The sequence below is a fragment of the Toxorhynchites rutilus genome, chromosome 3 (genome assembly GCF_029784135.1).
Source record: "Toxorhynchites rutilus septentrionalis strain SRP chromosome 3, ASM2978413v1, whole genome shotgun sequence".
Taxonomy (NCBI): domain Eukaryota; kingdom Metazoa; phylum Arthropoda; class Insecta; order Diptera; family Culicidae; genus Toxorhynchites; species Toxorhynchites rutilus.
This window is the reverse complement of record NC_073746.1, coordinates 154,093,908-154,100,983: the sequence shown is the minus strand read 5'-3', so window position 1 is coordinate 154,100,983 and position 7,076 is coordinate 154,093,908. Positions and strand designations below refer to the sequence as shown.

General features: G+C 37.6%; 1 protein-coding gene across 4 annotated transcripts in view; it reads left to right on the top strand.

Annotated features, from left to right (window-relative positions):
- Nucleotides 1–701: 701 nt before the first annotated feature.
- LOC129780546 (protein Gawky-like) overlaps nt 702–7,076 on the top strand; it is a 46,820-nt gene continuing 40,445 nt past the window's right edge. Inside the window, exons 1-2 of one of the 4 annotated variants that reach the window (XM_055788916.1) lie at nt 702–822; nt 1,672–2,260. The gene's annotated coding sequence lies outside the window, so the exon portion shown is untranslated. Of the gene's footprint in view, nt 834–1,671; nt 2,261–7,076 lie in introns of all 4 variants that reach the window. The other 3 variants (XM_055788919.1, XM_055788917.1, XM_055788920.1) reach the window with 3 other exon arrangements.

Here is a 7,076-nt window from a genome sequence, read left to right as displayed (position 1 = left end):
ATGACTGAGCAATAAGCGTTTGAAATTGGACAATTTTCACGATGTGCTCGATTTCCGATTTTCAATTTGTACCCCAATATGTTCCCGAAAGACGTAATGCTACGTCAAAAGTACAGTAAGTTACTTATAATGCGATATGCTGAGGCACCACTCAGTGTCGCATTGGAGTTGATTTTGACCAGTAATTGGACATTCGCGACTTTAAATGTGGGGCCATAATTTGGGCCCGAGCTCAATGTTTACAAAAATGTCCAATTAGAGGTAAAAATGTCTAATTATGTGTTGCATCACAGATCTGTTCATTTAGCTTAATGTCGATTAATGTCGAGATGTAAATTACTGTACAACCAAATCAAAACAAAAGCCGAGACACAATGCCCAGACAAAAACCGAACGAGCCGTCCGTCTCCGTCAATTATTCTTTTCTACAAATCCTGCCGGTCGTTTTCGTTGGGTCGTTACGTTGCTGGTGTATTGAATGTTTTCATGAGAATTGCATGGTAGAATCATTGACGTAACGTGACGTGAACGTAACGTGGATGTTGTATGTGAATCGCACTTAAATTCTAAATAGAACCACCTTTGTTTGTACCTTGAGCTCATCAATTGCAAAATGACATTTGACTTTTTCTGTTCAACGCATTTATGTTTCACTGGGAGTGGAAGCTCTACTAGAAAACGATCAAAACGTTATTTGCAAATGGCCATCGGTGAGAAATGGCTCCAGTATGTGTAAGGCATTTTTCGAGCTCAAAATTCGATGTTAAATGAGTGTCGCATCAGACGCAATATCTTTGCAAGTGCTATCGGAGATATGCATGCGTAAGTAGAAGGTGCTTTTCGTTGCAAACGTGCGTGCAAAGTGGCTAAAGTTGCACCTTAAAGGTTTTTTTTTCTACTCCGGGTCGTCCAGTTTGATCCACTAGTGCTGTGTGTTCTATTTTTTTTTTGCTGTACGCAGTCTACGTTCACCGATAAAATCGTCGTCGGTTGGAAAGAGATGCTGTAGTGTGGTGGAAAGAGTTCTAGCAGCCAGTGAGTCTCGCGAAGAGAAACAGCAGAACGACGACAAGACGATTTGAATCAACATACACAGACGTACGACGATACGTAGGGCTGTTTTCACCACCGAATACCGAAAAAAAATATTCGTGCCGAATTCAACATGTTTTGGAGATGAAATAGTGTGTATTCTGTTGATTTGCACAAGGAGACTTGCGTTTCGTTTGCTCAAAGGACCTGTTTGTGAGATATTTGTGACCACTTCGAAACATCTAAATTCTTCGGAGGTCGTCTGTTTTGTCACCATTGAAACAAAATAAGAAAAGTATGCAGCAACCTGTGTTGCCGAGTCGCTCGCAGTTAAACAGCAAACTATGACAGCCTATGATAATTACCAATGACCGATATATTGCATTAAAAGTGTAAAACATCTCAATTCACATAGTATACTTGATAAAGTACTTGAAATCGAGACGAGGAAGAGCTTGTTCATAATTATAGAAAAGTATTCCTGTTTGTGCTTCCAGAATTGGCACCACTGTTATCAAGACCACACCACAGTATCATCTCTTTCTCGCGACGTAAAGGCGATTTTTTCGCTGTCTGTTCGCTATACTCTGCGCTTTTCGTGTCCCTAAAATAGAAATTTTAATATGTGATTTATATTAGTATTTAAAAAAGGCAATGCAGGTACGCGAGTGAAAAGCTGATTTCATATGTAGAATTTAAGCAAACTATCACTGCAGTGTTTTTCGAGATACGCAAAGTGCAGTGTAAGTAACAATCAACGAAAGCAAATACTACAACCACAGACCAGAGGAAATAGTGACGCAAGTGAATTAGACGAAAAAAATAGTGTGCTTCGCGGAGTACTTTGTTGGCGGCGTTTTATTTGTCTCTAATTGTGCTCGCAAATCATTATTCCTGTTGAAAAGTGCATCCGTACAAACAGCCGTAGAATCAAAGTGGTTATTTTCCTATATGCACACATTCAAAACAACGGCACACCGTTGCATAATTGAATAAATACGAGAGGCAGTGAAATGTGTTCTCGTCTCATCATTGCCGTGTGAATACACTAGTATTATGCCTGTGTTCCGTTAATAAAAAAAAACACAAAATCTGTAGAGCAACAAGGAATACATTGCGGTGCAATTGTAGCGAAAATCGTACCAGCCTGACACCACCGACTGCAGAATAAAAAAAAATTGGTTGGTGGCGGAGCTTCACGCTTGATAGTACAGATTCACAAAAAAAGGTGAGTTCCCGACTCGCATATACGATCTCATATATACACTCATTGTTAACGCTGTTCGTGATAGGAAAAAAATCCCATTCTCAAATAATGGAAGGTGTATGTAGTAAATTGTGTTTTGAATTGAATTGCAGATTTATTCGGATTTAATAATTCTGAAATTTACAAACAAAGATTAGCCTTTATAAACAATCGCATGTGAAAGATTCAAGGATCGGTCTGCGCTATGAATAATACATCAGTACCACCAATCAGTGCGATCAATGCAGTAGAATATAATATACAAAGTCTGTTCCAAAGTAAACAGAACTTTTCAAAATATTCATCTCCGTCATCTCCGCTCCTTCCAATAGATTCGCGCCACTTAGAAAAATAGTGTGTATTACTAAATATGCTATAAATTGTAGTTATCGTTAGATACTCCCCACCCCACCCCACTAATTGTTCGTACATTTTACGCGAGGAATTCGCAAATGTGAACGTTCAATGGGACTACAAATTATCAGCCCAGTATCGGCTTAATCTCGACTCAATGGATCTGATTAGTTAGTTCAACATGGAATAAATTATTTAATTCGTTTCCATATACAGTGGAATCCGTTTATAATGATATCGAAGTGAGGTCATAATAAGCGCACGTCATACAAAGCGCTTTGTAAAAAAACCCGTTTTTTATGTAAATAGGTACTCATGCATGTAAAGAAGTCATTATATCCCACTATATTTTACAAAGAATTTTATTTGAAAACCAAACTTCGTTGTGTAATTACAGTAGAACCCCGATTATCCGCGAGTGATTGATCCGCGGTGCGAATTATCCGTTAAAGCGAGTTCCATAGAAATTCGATAGAGCTTCCCGAAATTTGTCAGTAAGAGGTAGGCATTTGCTCTTTTGTTTTGGTCATGGTTTTCACATTATCTGACCACGTTTGTACACAACCTTGCATACGGAAAGTTTATTGAGTTTTATATTGATAAAACATAGTTTTCATGCTGAAACATCTTTATTTCGTGTTTACATCTTATTTTTAGTCGTTTACAGCGCTATCCGCGATTTTCGTTATACGCGCTGGCTTTGCCAGACTATTCAACGGATAATCACGGTTCTACTGTACGTAATAACAGGTAGCTCAATGTAAGTGGACTCATAATAAAAAGATTCTTCTATATTAATACAAATTTATGCATTGTTAGAAGAACGCCGATTATTGATTAGCTTCAGTTTGTCTAGAAAGAACTTGTAGCTTCCACTCTTTGTATAAAATTTTAATATCAATAAGTAAACCTATACAGGGATTTCTCTGTCCCATATTAAGTTACCTTTGCTTTACTGATGTTCTTCTCTACAGATGTTTGTCTCATCCGATATCCCAATGAATTGAAACGAATATTTAAAACCAAAAGGTTTCTTTTATCCAAATGATATTTTTATTAACCCTCCTATACTCGCGTGCAAAATCATAACACGTATACTCGCGCACGGTGTCACAGACCGAAAATTGAACTTCTCTGTAATGTTGCCATTGTGTATTTTTCAGGCTTTATTGGCATTTATTTGAAGAAGAGGGTATTATTGAATGAAAAAAACTACAAAAATATGTTTTCTTCGTCTTTATTATGTTCTAATAGACATCTAATTCAGCCTCCTCAAAATAGGGTAATTTTTGATACTCCAACACAAATAACGAATTTCGAATTTTTCACTGTAATTAATCAAAAGTAAGCAACTGAATATAATTCATGGAAGTATAAAGAGCTATAAAATAACATAAAAACGTATCAATCGATTGTGGTTTTATAAGAATCAGAACATAACATAACTGAATGCTCGAAACAAACATATTTTTTAAATTTTATGCAGTTGTTGCGTGTTTTCGGGTCTTTTATCGAAGAATGTCTTCTAGATAACTACCAAATGATAAAGGTTCTGGAATATAAAGTTTGCATATTTCTAATATTCTTTGTCTCTTTTTTTCATGGTAAACTAAGAATTAATTCCTTTTTTAAATGGGGCGTAAAAAGATGATATAAAAGAATTCCTAGGAACTTGCTTTTTTTTCTTGTTTTCTTGTCGATATTATCCATTATTAAAAAAATATCCCCGAAACTGTAACTGTTAAAAATTACCATAAGCTACCGCTCAGTTTATAGTTTCCTGTTTGAATTCTTCAACAAGTGAAATTCTTTCACAAGTGTGTATATGTATGACCATTATATTTAGCGAATAACTTTACGAAAGTCAAACATTTATATTTTGCTTTTGAACGTATGAATCTAACGACGAATATATCGACGAATAGTTAATATATGGATCCGTTCAACCCAGTTACAAAAGGGACTGAAATCAAATAAGAATAGTACTGTAATGATCTTATGCATTATATTCAATAAATATTCCACGCCACTCACATTATTTTATACATTTCATTCAACAATATTCTAGAATATGAAAAAAGGCACTTGTCCAAAAAAGTTACTCCTATACTCGCGTCGGTGTGTCAGACCGAACGTGTTAAAAAGTGGCACACGTCCCCTTTGTACCAACACATGCGATACGCTAAACGATGACGAACGACGAATAACGAAGCTAGAGAGAATCGCAAAGTCGTAGTGTTGATATTTTCTGAGAAATGAACGAATTATTGATTTCTCGGTCTGACAGACCAATGCGCGAGTATAGGAGTGTTAAGATTGTTTTGTGGACAGCGCAACGAGGCTGTGTAACGCTCAGAAAATCAAACAAGCTTGAGAAATAAATAACTCCGGCTTGCTTTAACAATAACGATAATAAACATCATTTACTTCTATTCTTGTGTCCACTTCGACATAAGACGACTTTGGTTCATATTGAAAACAAATCAGTCCGCCAAAGAAAAAAACGCAGAAAGTGGGTTATATCTGTGGTATAACCGCAAGGTTGACGTAGGACTATCGTTGATTTAGTGATCATTTGTTTGAAGTGGAATCTGAATCCATTCTGAATAATTGAATAAATTAATATTTGGTGGACTTAGAAAACGGGAGCGTTACGTTCGAGGCACAAGGTTTTATGCATCCAATATTGGATACGAAAATATTCTACTGATGGGGAAGAATAATCTTCAGCAGCTTTCCTGTTAATTGCACTTGATTGAAAAATCACAAAACGAAATGCATTTGATCGCAGTATTGTATGGATGGAAAACATTTAAATAAACTCTTTCGCTAAAATGTAATTTTCAATTCCAAGGGAAACTGGCAGATTATTTTTCAGCAACGATGACATTTTTCCGGATTCTTCTCGATGTCAAACGACAAGAGTTGCGCGCAGGTATGTGTGTGTGTGTGGCGGCTGCTCCGATGCCTCAAGCGGAACCAATTTTCGATGCTGTTAGTTTCTTGGTCGCCTTTTCAGTGACATCACTCTCCTCCTGATGGATACCCTTCTGACCCAAGGTGCACAAACAGGCTCTTGCTGACACCGTTCATCAGCGCTTTCATGATAAACGAAGTTAGCTTCACCACAACAGCGACAACATGCTCCAATCGCTGTTCAATTATAACTGAGTGGATATCATTTTTTTTTCAATTTAAAGCATTTTTATTCAGTTTTTTCGTTTTTATAATACATATTTTTACAGTGCAAGTGACACTGTCTAAACTTTTCATTTTTTTTATGTTTTTGATGATAAAATCATACAATTTTTTTAATGTTCCTAATTTCTAATTCGGCAATTGTTCATCATCTTGATGGTATTGTTAAAATTGAAATTTGAAAAAAACTAACTAATCTATTATGTACAAATTTTTGATCAAGTCATATTCAGAGAGTCTACTTTAAAAAAAAAATTGTTTTTAATTCATTAATTTTTGCATCAATTGTTTGAATATTAGCCTCCTGATGAAGGTCCGAGATTCTCGTATCAAAAGGACGATCGAGGATCATCCTCAGCGCACGGTTCTGCGCAACTTGGAGTTTGTTCCTGCGAGTCTGAGCGCATGACCCTCACACCACCGCTGCATAAAGGATGGCAGGAGCGATGATCTGATTGTAGACAGCCAGTTTGTTCGCTTTTGAGAGACGGGATCGCCGACAGATTAAAGAGTACAATGATGGAACCAAAGCGGAACACCTGTACAAAATCTTCTCCACATGATGACGGAAGAGGAGTTTGTCATCTAACACTAGCCCCAAGTATGTAACATCGGCGGACCACTCAACCCTTGTGCCATTCATCACCACAACGGAAGGAGGTTTCAATTTTGGGGACTGCCTATGCAGGAACATTATTGTTTGGGTTTTAGAGGCATTGATTTTCATTTTTCACATGATAGCATAACTAACGAAGGCATCAAGGCATCGTTGAAGTTTGTTTACAATTTCACGAGGCATCCTCCCCTTGACGGCAATTGCGGTGTCATCTACGAACAGAAAGAACGCGCAGCCATCTCCCAGGGGAGGAATATCGGAGGTGTAAAGGCTGTACAGCAAAGGGCCCAGCAGACTTCCCTGCGGGACCCCTGCCTAGATGGAGAATGTGTTTGATAAATGGCCATTCAACGGTACCCTGAACGACCTTTGCTGAAGATAGCACCGGATGATTTTCACGAGATAAGTTGGAAAGTTAAAGGAACGGAGCTTATATACAAGTCCGTCATGCCAGACATTGTCGAAAGGCTTTTCGACATCCAACAATGCCATGCCTGTGGACTTGGATACAGCCCCATTCATTTGAATCGTGTTCACAACTCTCACCAGTTGATGGATGGTGGAATGTCCCCGTCTAAACCCAAACTGATCAGGCAGGAGGATGTTGTTGACCTCAACAAACTGTAGCAA